Raw genomic sequence first — 12,586 nt, 5'->3', positions numbered from 1 at the left:
CACATGGCAATGAAGCAGAACAAGAGCAAATTTCCTGCTCCAAAGCTTGTCAGAGATGGTTGGACAGAGTCTTGGCCAACATGATCTGGTGGAAGGTGTCCCTGTCCATGGCAGGGGGTTGGAACTGGATGATCTTAAGGCCCTTTCTAACCCAAACCATTCTGCAACTCCATGGTGGGGAAATCTCGTAATAGATTTGGTCAATCTACAACATGGTCTGCTAGGGTTGAAAGGCTGGATTTGCAGAGGGGGTGATGTGGGGAGAGCCCCTAATCTTGTTTCACACGACCATTGGGGTGGGACGAAGCAAAAATGTTCTTCCCTGTGAGGGTGCTGAGGCGCTGGCACAGGGTGCCCAGAGAAGCTGTGGCTGCCCCATCCCTGGCAGTGTTCAAGGCCAGGTTGGACACAGGGGCTTGGAGCAACCTGCTCTAGTGGAAGGTGTCCCTGCCCGTGGCAGGGGGTTGGAACTGGATGAGCTTTAAGGTCCCTTCCAACACAAACCAGTCTGTGATTCTATGGTGCTATGAACATGTGCAGGAGAGATGCCATGGCACGGACAGCTGCAGAGCTTTTAGCAGTGAGATACGCGTGGTCCAGTCCCACCATCAGTCTCCAAGGAGCGGGGGCTGCTGCATGGAGGGCTAAGGGCATGCAGAGCCATTGCAATAAAGAATAAATAGAAACCTCTCAGGAGGGCTTTGCCTGCTCTTAAATAACAGATTTAATTTTAAGCATTTCTCGGTGTTGCATATAAAAGCAGAGCCCCAGTGAGGAAACCTCAGCCTCTGGGAAGCTGCAGTGTTCCTGGTCCTCCCAAGCCTGAAGGAGCAATTGAATCTTCCATTCAGGCAGGCAGAGCTGCAGGCTGCCGGGAAGAAGCTGTTCTGATTGAGAAGGCAGAGGTTCTCCATCTACCTCCTCTGATATGGGTTGACATCTCCAGGAGAGGCCGGATCTTGCTCCCGGTACTATTATGGACTATAGGGGAAAACCCATCACCAACTCGTAGAGATGACTGCTCCTCTGGTACCCACCATTAGGCTGTGATCATTAGGTTACACCACCATGCCTCTTCTGAATGGGATCCCTCCTGCCCTGGGATGCAGGCTCAGTTGGAGCAGTGGAGAGTATCCTGCTGTCCTGGGGAAGGACACTGTCCTGGGAGTGATGGGTCTGAATCTGGATTCTCCCACTTCCTCGTAAAAGCCCCACTTAGATGATGCTCCAGCACTGTGCTGGTCCTTGTCCCTCCCAGTACTCCTTTTTCTAGTGATTATTACTATTTAAATAGCCTTTCTGAAGCCCTTTGGATGGGAAGAAGCACTCAAGCCTCCATTAGCAGTGTGAGCCCACACATTACCTACACATGGCATTCCTTTCCACCATGGGATGTGGATGCTGAAACTATGTCTCTAAAGAGGAGGAAAAGGCACATGGTGGCTTCAGGCTTGGAAAAGTTGAGGAGGCCCTCATAGAATCATAGAATAGTTAGGGTTGCAAAGGACTTTAAAACCATCCAGTTCCAACCCCCTGACATGAGCAGGGACACTTTCCACTAGAGCAGGTTGCTCCAAGCCCCTGTGTCCAACCTGGCCTTGAACACTGCCAGGGATGGGGCCTTTACGACTTCTGTGGGCACCCTGTGCCAGGGCCTCAGCACCCTCACAGTAAAGAACTTCTTCCTTATATCCAACCTGAACTTCCCCTGTTTCAGTTTGAACCCATCACCCCTTGCCCTATCACTCCAGTCCCTGATGCAGAGTCCCTCTCCAGCATCCTTGTAGCCTCCTTCAGACACTGGAAGCTGCTCTGAGGTCTCCACGCAGCTTCTCTTCTCCAGGCTGAACAGCCCCAATGTTCTCAGCCTGTCTCCATATGGGAGGTGCTCCAGCCCCTGATCATCCTCGTGGCCTCCTCTGCACTTGTTCCAACAGCTCCATGTCCTTCTGATGTTGAGGACACCAGAACTGCACACAGTGCTGCAAGTGGGGTCTCATGAGAGCAGAGTACAGGGGCAGGATCACCTCCTTTGATCATGCCAGCTCCCTGAAGCTGCTATCAGCTTGATAACACGGTGCAATGGACTAAACCTTGGTGTCAGAATAGCCACCCATGCCAGGAGAGCTGGTTAGCTGCAAGCTCCGGCTGCCTCCAGCTCAGCTCTATGGCTGGATACGTTTGCCCTGGCAAGCAAATCGGACGTTTTAACGAGAGGCTGAATATATTTAGAAGCAGGAAAACCTCAGTGAAGGCTAGGCAATAGGGACAGATGGGGTTAGGGAGGGAGAAGAAGTGGCTGAGCTGGCGTTTGTTTGCAGTGCTCTGTCTCCTGGAGCTCTATCAGCATCTGATCCCTCTTCCCAGCACATTGGGAAAGACACCAAGGATTGCTTCCCCTCTTCTGCCTCATGCCCAGGGCAGCATTAGGACAGCCTTCTCTTGATTTTGGGCATCTCTTGGTACCCAAAAGCTCCCATTTTCTTCTCCCCAGTCTCCTCGCTGATGGCTGTCAGCCTACAGAAGTCTCTTGCTGACTGATTATGTGACTGACTTCATGGCAGCCGTAGGTGTCTTCCTTGTTAAATATAGCTGCTCCTTTGTATGTTTTCCATTTTGCAGGAGGTTTTTGTTTTCAGCACGTTTGTTCCACACACCCAGGCTGGAAAGTGCAGATGCGCTCGTGCCATGCCAGAAAATAAAGCTGCATGGATGGGCATAATCCCTTTGGCTGCCCTGAGAAAGCTTTGGGGCAGCATCCTCTGTCCCATGCATGTATCTAGAGGCAGAGCCGCAGCATTACTCCTGCCCTATTTCCCCATCGACATCCCCTTCCTTCCCTTTTTGAGTGGACAAGTAGACCTGGGAACATGATTAAAAGGTGGAAAAGTGGAGCTGAAACTGGGCCATCAGATAAATCCTTTCCTGTTATAAGCAGGGAGTCAGAGCACCGGCCCTTAATCACAGCCTTTGTCTCCTAGCATTTGTATGCCTGTGTGCACGCATCCCTCAGTGCCAAAACAAACCCATCCCCTCCTGCCCCATCCCCACCCCTGCTCTGCCTTTCATTAATGGCATTAAAAATGGTTCATTCCGACACAGAGCAGCACCCCTTGAAAGCAGCAGCCTGCAGTGCCAGGCGCTGGGCATCCTTCAAACCCCCCTGCTCACTGCAAAGGGGGCTTGGGTAGGGGATGCACTGCTGCTTTGCCCAGCACTAGCCCTTCCAGTGGTCCAGCTTCCACTCTGGATGCACCCCAAGGGGATGAATCAGCATGAAACAACCCAATTTTCACCCTCTGGAAACTTTCCCACCACCGTGGTGATGTTCTTTTACCCCAGCACTGCCCTCCTGGACCTCTGCATCATGTTCTCCCCTCCTCTTCCCCATTAGCAGTGATGTGTGTCACGGTGCTGGCTGGTAATTGAGTGGGGCCGTGCTGGGAATTTGAACCTACATTTCAAAGAGATTGTTAACCTCCTTTTCCCTTCTCTTTGAACTGCTTTGCTTTATTGTAGGTTAAAGGAAACACATGGCTTCTTCCTCCCAGGGCCTCTTTTGATGGGAGCACAGCACATTAGAGCTGGTGGGGTTTTACCAGCAATGATGTTGGTGGCAGCGTGCTGCTAAGCGGTGTGTGATGATGTATTTTAGTGGGATCAAGTTGTCCCTTGATTTCAGAGCAGGATGTAGATAAAGGAGTGGTCCAGAGATGGACAAAGGACTGGTACAGTCACTAACATCACTGTCCTGGCAGCATGTGGAGGGGTCTGAGCTGGCAGAGGGCCACACGTTATGGGTCGCTCACCCAGAAACTAGGTTCAAGCCCCTCTACCATGCTGGACTTTCTGGGTGGGCTTGGGCATATGAATGACATATGTAATTTCTAACGTGTGTTTCCATATGTGGTTTAGGTCACCCTCTGAGTGCAGGGCAGCAGAGAGAGGTTGTCCTGACCTTCCTTTCCATTACATCAAAATCAGCCATTCACTGTATCAAAAAAGAAGAGATCAGTTTTCAGATTATCTTGTTCATTGGGTCTTTGAGAGGAACTATCTCAACATCTTCTTACCTAAAATGGGCCAACAAGAAAACTGGAGAGGGGCTTTGGACAAGGGCCTGTAGGGACAGGCCAAGGGGAATGGCTTTAACCTGCCAGAGGGGAGATTGAGATGAGCTCTGAGGCAGAAGCTCTTCCCTGTGAGGGTGCTGAGGTGCTGGCACAGGGTGCCCAGAGAAGCTGTGGCTGCTCCACCCCTGGCAGTGTTCAAGGCCAGGTTGGACACAGGGGCTTGGAGCAACCTGCTCTGGTGGAAGGTGTCCCTGCCCGTGGCAGGGGGTTGGAACTTGATGAGCTTTAAGGTCCCTTCCAAACCTTTCCATGATTTTCTGACTCTCACCAGCTGGAACAGGATCAGGTATGATGGGAAGGAGGAAGGTCAGGGATGAAGCAGAGCTCTGGCATGACCCAAAACCTGAATCTGGGGTCTTTCATGGAGCACACACCTGTACGACTCTAATGAAAGCTGTGAGTCCCGAAGCTCTTTACAGCCAGTGCTGTTGTTCACCTCAATTTGCATCTCATTTGAGGTTTTTCACCTCAAATAAAGTCACTTTTTACTTCATTTCAGCCGCCTTTGAATTTGGACAGCAAGTCTTCCATGTCCTCACAGCTCTACTACTGTCCCTAATTCAGCCACACCAGTTTAAGTCCCATTCTGCCGATGATTGCCCTCACCTTCTTGTAGGATTTATCCATACAATAATTACCACAGCTCAGAAAATCCCTAGATTTCAACTCAGCTTTGCTCACTGACTAAATCTAAGCTCTAAGCTTCAGCTATTGTGAGGGACAGCACATCAGCATAAACTTCAGTCCAGCATTTACACTAATACATCCTACCTCATGGTTGCAATGAACTAAGTGCATATTGCTACCACATCAAGCAGCATTCATTGCTCACTGCATTGATTGATTCAAAGCATGAATCAATCTGTACTGTTCCATAAGCTTTAGGATATTTCCAAAGAACAATATTCCTTTACCCCTACTCACTGCCATGATTTCTTTTACTGCTTCAGTCAATATGAAACCTGAAATAATGGATAGATCTCTTTCCTGGAAGAACTGGGCATCTCTGAAAGTAATTCTCAGATCTGCTAATCGGCTGTCTCTGCCTAAGGTAAGAAACTCCTGAAGAGGGAGTAGCTTTTCCTGTGAGACATGCCAAGGAAAACAGATTCCTGTTTGATGCTTACCTGCAGGAACACAAGGGGCAAGATTTTCCCCCTATTTTGCTGCTAATCCTAATGACCAGCATAAAAATAGTCCATTTTCTCCAGAAGTATTTGTTCATAGAAGTTTTCTCATGTAAATGTATTGTAAAGTGATTGCTTGTCTTAAAAAACCCACCAAAACTAACCCAGCAGCTGCCTGTTTGTCATTGTGTCATCTGGAAGATGCATCCTAGAGACCGCAGAGGTGAAAATCCTCTTGAATAAACAGGAAAGTAGGAGGGCACAGAACATATCCCTGTGATATCCCATGGGAAATGCCTGTATAATCCACGGTAGCAATTGTCCCTCAATGCTATTTTTACCACTGGTTCTTAAACGTCCTGTGGCAGCATCCTCCACCTCTCAAGACCAATGCTTCTCAACAGCTTCTCAGGATCCTGCCCCAAGGATCTTGCAACCAGAGAAGACCTCTAAAGAGGTTATTATCACAGAAATACGGGAAGATTAAGACTGTGTTTCAGTCAGTTTTCCCAAAGCCTCATCACAAAGCTGTATTTTGTCCTGGTTACTTTATGAACCCACATTGGCTGCATCTAGCCCATACCTGCTTGCTGTAAGTTGCCCTAATGGGGTGTCAAGCCTTTTGACAAGTCTAATGGGCTTCTTCCTTTGGGTGCTATTTCACAGCTGGGTTTGAATTCACCAGTGAGACACCTTTTCACGCCCAAATATTCCCCATAAGAATATTCTTGTCTCTACTTCTGCTCATGAGCTATTTCTATGTTCACATAAACAGCCTCTGATCCACAGGAGGTGTGTAGACATTGGTGATGCCAGGGAAAGTGGTGCTGTTATGGGAAAGGGCTCTCCCAGGCTCAGAATGGGTTTGGGTTTCATTGCTTTGGGAGGAAGAACAGTGCTTTTCTGCAGTGGCTCTGCAAATACTGTTTGCTGGGTTTCAACAGCCCCAGAAAAGCATCGTCAGGGCCTTTATGCACGGAGAACATCTCCCAGTCACAGCCTGAAGTCCATGGGCAGGCTGATTGAGTAAGGAAAAGCTCTGTCTAGAATTGCTTCATCTTCCCCCTTCCTGAAGCCAAAATCAGAGCTATAAAGCATGTGTTATGCCAGCATCCCAAAGCAGAGTGGAAGCACCACAGCAGGCAGAGACCCCATCCTAAAGTCATCAAGGGACTATTGGAATTGCGGTAACAGCCCCAGCAGCCTGATGGAAATGAGGTGGTAATTCCTTCATTTTCTCTCTATAAGCAGAAAATAAAGGTCCCCAGGATAACCCTTGTGTCGGGACATGTCTCCATGTCAGTGTCTGCGCTATCTGCTGCAGAAGAGAAGCTGGTTGCCCCGTGTGAAGCAGCAGTTTCACCTGGCAGAGCAGAGCTATGTGGTTTCCAGCAGAGCTCTGGAGCCAGCTGAGCACCATGAGCCTAGTTTTAAATCCAAGCAAGGAAGTCCTGGCTCCTGGCAGGGTTATTAGCTTTGGCACCAAGCTCATCTGACACGGGGCCAAGGCATTCTGGCTGCAGCGGGACCTGCCTGGCTTCTGTCCCACCAGCTTGGGTCTCTCCTCATCACACGTCCCTGCACTCTTGGTTCAGCAGGGATGGAGCAATCCTGTGTGCCTGCCCAACTGAGCAATGGGGATAGCTGCAGACTTGGGAGTTAGAGAGGCTGTTCAGACTCCAAAACTCTTTCTATACCCTAATATCCCTGAGAAGGAAGGTGTGACAGGCAGAAAGAAGGGACTTTAAAGCTCATCCAGTTCCAAGCCCCTGCCACAGGCAGGGACATCTTTCCCTAGATCAGGTTGCTCCAAGCCCCTGTGTCCAACCTGGCCTTGAACACTGCCAGGGATGGGGCAGCCACAGCTTCTCTGGGCACCCTGTGCCAGTGTCTCACCATTCTTATAACAAGTAATTGCTTCCTTATGCTAATCTAAGTCTACTCTCCAGCCTCTAACCTGAATATTCCTTAGCTGCAGCCTGAGCAAGTGACTCCTTTTCCTTACCCGCAAAGATGCACTGACGAGGTCATGAAGTTAATGATGGACAGGCAACGACGCTGCATATCAGCTAAGTTTGAACTGCTGAGCCCCTGCTGAAGGCTGGATCCCTCCTCTTTAACCACATTCCAGCACCAGGCACAGCCTGGGATGCAGCAGATAGATAGCATTTTTATCAGCTTTGCAAGAAATTAACTGTGGGACCTGCTTTTCTCCCAGCTATCTGCTACGCGGTGCAGGTTAAACGCGCAGCACACACAGAAAACAAAGAGGATGCTCTGTTGGGAGGAGATAAGGACAGAAATTGCCCCATGATGGTAGCCTTGGACAGAAATTGCCCAAACACTAGGTAAATAGCGCTGGCAAGAGGCAGAGCTTCTCAGCCTTGGTCATTTTGGACTGAGACAGGCAGAAATGAGGCTCGGAAGGGACTTGAGGTCTGGTTATGGTGGAAGCCAGTGGATTGATCCCCTTTACAGGCACAGCCCAAATACATGCAACTGGCAAGGGGGATGTCAGGGTGACACGGGTTATGGCTCTCTGTTCTGAAGTTGCATGCATTCATGGGGGAAGAGAAGTTATTAAATACTACTTCTGTCTGTAAATACTGATACCTCTTCTGGCCTTGAGACAACTTTGTCAGCCACTGCTCCTCCTCATAGTGGTGGGTACCAACTCTGCTGCCTGTTGGGTCCAGTGTTAGCATCATCAGGGGTGCAAGTCATTGCAAAATACAAAGCACAGCAGGTTGCCTTGTGGCTGCCCCATCCCTGGCAGTGTTCAAGGCCAGGTTGGACACAGGGGCTTGGAGCAACCTGCTCTAGTGGAAGGTATCCCTGCCCGTGGCAGGGGGTTGGAACTGGATGAGCTTTAAGATCCCTTCATCACAAACCAGTCTGGGATTCTGTGATTCTATGAGTCGATTAGATCATCAGAGAGTAGCATAGCCCCCAGATTCATCCATGCAAAGAAATGCTGCTTCACCAGAGAAGAGCACATCCATCAGGGCTAGGCTGACCACTGGATGCAGTCAGCAGGATCGCGGCCAGTCACTCAGTCTGTGTTTGGAAGAAGGCAGCATGAGGAGGTGGATGGAGCAGAAAGCCAACGATCTGCAGCAGGGGAGAATTATCTGCTGTAATGACATCTTTCAAATCAATAGGCATGGAGAACTCACTGCCAGGAGCCATCAAGAAATGACCCGAAGAGCCATTAACATTAAATCTAACAAGTCTTGGGGAAGAGGAATGGGCTGACACAGGGCTTCGGTCATGGCAACATGGGCAGAGGAGACGGGGACAACCAGAAGGGTGGGCACCATCTGTTCTTATTGAAACAATAGAGCAGTTAATTTGGGATTTCATCAAGGAGCTTGTAATCTGGACAAATGCACATATGTCTATAAACGCAGTCAGATGACAGAGCAGAAACCCTTCATCAGCATTCATCATGTTTCGGGCTCTGAGCTGCTGATAAAGGCAGCTGTGGCAGTTTAATACATCTCAGTTCCTCCCAGGCATTCTGCTTCTTTTCCTTCCAAACTGCATTAGATGAGATTAACAAAACATGCATTAAACGGTGTCAGAACTGGCCCCCTGACACATCTTGAAACCCCATGTAAAGGGATGGGGTTATAACCTTATTCTTACCAGAAAGGGCTGAATGTAGACATCAGTAGAGACGCAGATGGAAGCAGGTCCAGGCATGGAGGATTAAAAGCCCAGAGGCAGGATCAGGAGGATGGGCTGGGGAGGAGGCACTGGAAGGAGGTGTAGAAGGACTTTAAGGGGACTGAGACGTGGACAGGGTTTGCAGGAGCAGTTCAGAGGTGTGTAGGATAGAAGCATATTGGGATGATACATAAGTGCATCCACAGAAGGAAAAAGTCAGAGGGCTGTCAACCTGGAGGCCAAATACCCTGTCAGAAGGTATTCCACCCCTAAAGAGAAACTGCCTTGAGTTGGGGATGGGGTTATGTGTTTATGCCCTACCCCTTGCAGTGCTCAGGCCAGTTTGGACAGGGCTTGGAGCAACCTCGTCTAGTGGAAGGAGTCCCTGCCCATGGCCAAGCCTATGAATGAGCTTTAAGGTCCCTTCCAACCCAAACCATTCCATGATTCTATGATTCTATAAGTGAAAGCCAGCCAAGCTCATGTGCCAGAAGAGGCCCAGCAAGGGCTTGGGCATTCAAAATGAAGAAAGGTCCAGCAGAAAAGGCACCTTCTTGCCTTAGTAGACAGTAGGCTAGGGCTGCTAGGAAGTGCAGGTTGGTTCTCTGGTAACACACCAGAGGCTGGGGAGATAGCAGAGAGACAGGGATTAGATGCACAACCAGTCTACATGAAGATTTAGGGATGTAATCTTATTCATCAAAGAGAAGGATGAGAGGGATCATTACATATGGGTATTCACATAGGGCAAAGCTGTCTGATAGAGAGGTAGAGAAGGGTTGGTTCTTCAGCCATGCTGATAAGGGGAATAAGAAGTCACGGTAGGTGGATGATAGCACTAGATTAATTCAGCCTTTGAAGTGGACACCAACTCACTGCTATGAAGGTAATTAACTATTGGAAAAGCTTATCAGGGAGGCTGCCAAGTCACCAGTGCTTCTTAGGTTGAAATAAAGATTAGGTATCTATGAAAGGAGATGCTCTAATCCAATTTCAGGGAAAAAATTATTTTCTCTATACAGAAGGTCAGATAAGATGATCCTTGTGGTGCCTTCTGACTATGCAGTCAGTGAATTTAGGAAGCACAAACTCCCCTCTGTATGGGTCCATCTTCATCTGGTACATGATGTGTCAAGCAAATCAAGGGGAAGTGCATAATACAGGCTGTGATCCCAGCTCCAGAACAAGCAGCTAATGCTGGGAAGAGAGCTCAGAAATTCCTGGCTCTCACCCCACTAACCTACTGGAAGATAGATAAACCTCCACATTCCTTCAAACCTCAGATGAATCACAGAACTTCTTAGAGGATTTTGGTTTTGCCTCGTATTTATATTGCAACAGCAATAAAGAGACACGATCTGACTGGGCTGAATTGATAGGGGATGGATGGATGGATAGATGGATGGAGGGATGGAGGGATGGAGGGATGGAGGGATGGAGGGATGGTGGGATGGAGGGATAGAAAGGCGTCCTCTGCCCCAACAGGGTTTAAAGTCTTTCTGAGGACACAAGGCAAGACAGAAAGGACTCACTTGCCACTCAGCAGTGGCAGCCAGCAAACACAGTCCTCCACCAACTCCATGAGATCATGCAGCCCATGTGCCAGAAACAGGAGGAAAACAAGCAGGCAAACCTTCAAGAGCAGATAAATAGAGTGATTGTGATGGAGAAAGGGGTGCAAGCCCCAACAGGATGTGGCCAAAGCCAGGATCTATCCAAACAAGGCAAACTTCTGATGGTGTCATTGCCAGGGAAGAGAATGGCCAAGAACCATCAAGAATAAGGGCTGGGAGTCATCCAGCCACATGGAGAAGTGGCAAAATACGTCAGAAGAAGCAACTTGGGAAGGGAAAGGAAGGGAAGGGAGGGGAAGGGAAGGGGAAAAGGGAAAGGAGGACAGGATGGGAAAGGAAAGGAAAGGAAAGGAAAGGAAAGGAAAGGAAAGGAAAGGAAAGGAAAGGAAAGGAAAGGAAAGGAAAGGAAAGGAAAGGAAAGGAAAGGAAAGGAAAGGAAAGGAAAGGAAAGGAAAGAGGAAAGGAAAGAGGAAAGGAAAGGAAAGGAAAGGCTTAAGCACTGCCCCTGTAACTCTCTCTGTGTCTAGGGCTTCCTGCCACAGCAGAGATGGAATTACACTGCTGGAGAAAACTCAATGAAATAATGATTCTCCTTTGGGTTTCACTAGCATGGAGTTGAGGCCGTGCCCAACAGGCACGTCTGTGCATCAAACATTCCTCCTGGTGCCAGACAGCTCAGACCCAAACCTCTTTGTCCTGTCAGGAACAAACCAGGCATGGAGGGCAGAGACCTGGCTCTCTGTGGTCCCAGCAAGGACATGGGGTCAGGGATGGTCCTTCAACCCTCATATGGGTCCACGGCTCGAGGACTACAACTGACCTTTGTCATGTTCTGCACTGCACAAACAAAAAGGAGACATCTCCCATCCCAAAAGACCAGGTGGTGATGGAGGGGAGATCACCTCATCATGGGTCCTCATGCACTTTAATATAAGGCATAGCTCTCTGTCCCTAGGGAGAGATGGATTTCCTCTCCATACCAAAAAGCTACCAGTTATTGACATTTCACAGTGAACTGGGATGAAGCAGGGAGGTATTTCCATGGTTGAGACATGGCAGAACCAGCCTCGAGACATCCAGGCAGGTGAGGAAAGGGCAAAGGGGCAGGGAAGGATGGGAGAAAGCCCCAGACATGGAGCAGGGCTGTGATGGAGGCTCAGGAAGCAATCACAAACTCCACCTCCTGTCTGAGGGTCCCTTTTTGTTTGCATAAAAACATTACCAAGAAAGGCCCAGTGTCCCCTTATTTTGGTCACAGGGACTTCATTTCTGGTGCAGAACAAGTCTCAAATGAAGAGTGCTCAAGGAGGATGTGAAGCCCAGCATGACCAGGGAGTCCACAAAAGCAGTTATCCCCAAGTGCTTGATTCCCCATATTCTCCAAAGCCAATGCCATCACCTTCCTTTTACTGATGAGGAAACTGAGGCAGAAAGCCCAGAAGTAGGATTATAATGTACTCATAACACCTCCCACAACACAAGTAATAAGTTCCTTCCTGTTCATTCCAATGGACACCCTGCAGCCCAAGCCTGTCATTATAGAGGCCTGTAATGGAAAGATATTGGAAGTGAGTAAATTAAGGCTGGCTTCATTTGCAGGCAGAAAAAAGACACTCAGAGGATGCAGCAGGTCTTGGGTTTCTGAGCTGGGCTGCTGAGAGCAAGAAGAGAAACACAACCCTTTAATTTTAATTAATTCTTTTAATGGTAAAAGATTTCATGCTAATACCTGTACTCACACCAAGAGCTTCTGCTCAACCAGTCAGGGAGCTTTTAGAAATTGCTCCTTTCATAGAATCATAGAACGTTTGGGTTGGAAAGGACCTTAAAATCATCCAGTTCCAACCCCTTGCCATGGGCAGGGATGCCTCACACTAGACCATGTTACCCAAGGCTCTGTCCAACCTGGCCTTGAACACTGCCAGGGATGGAGCATTCACCACTTCTTTGGGCAACCTGTGCCAGCACCTCAGCACCCTCACAGGGAACAACTTCTTCCTCATATCTAACCTGAACTTTCCCTGTTTCAGTTTGAACCCATCACCCCTTGTCCTATCACTACAGTCCCTGATGAAGGTCCCTC

The sequence above is a fragment of the Strigops habroptila genome, chromosome 2 (assembly GCF_004027225.2).
Source record: "Strigops habroptila isolate Jane chromosome 2, bStrHab1.2.pri, whole genome shotgun sequence".
NCBI classification, from domain to species: Eukaryota; Metazoa; Chordata; class Aves; order Psittaciformes; family Psittacidae; genus Strigops; species Strigops habroptila.
Note: the sequence above shows the minus strand (reverse complement) of the source record.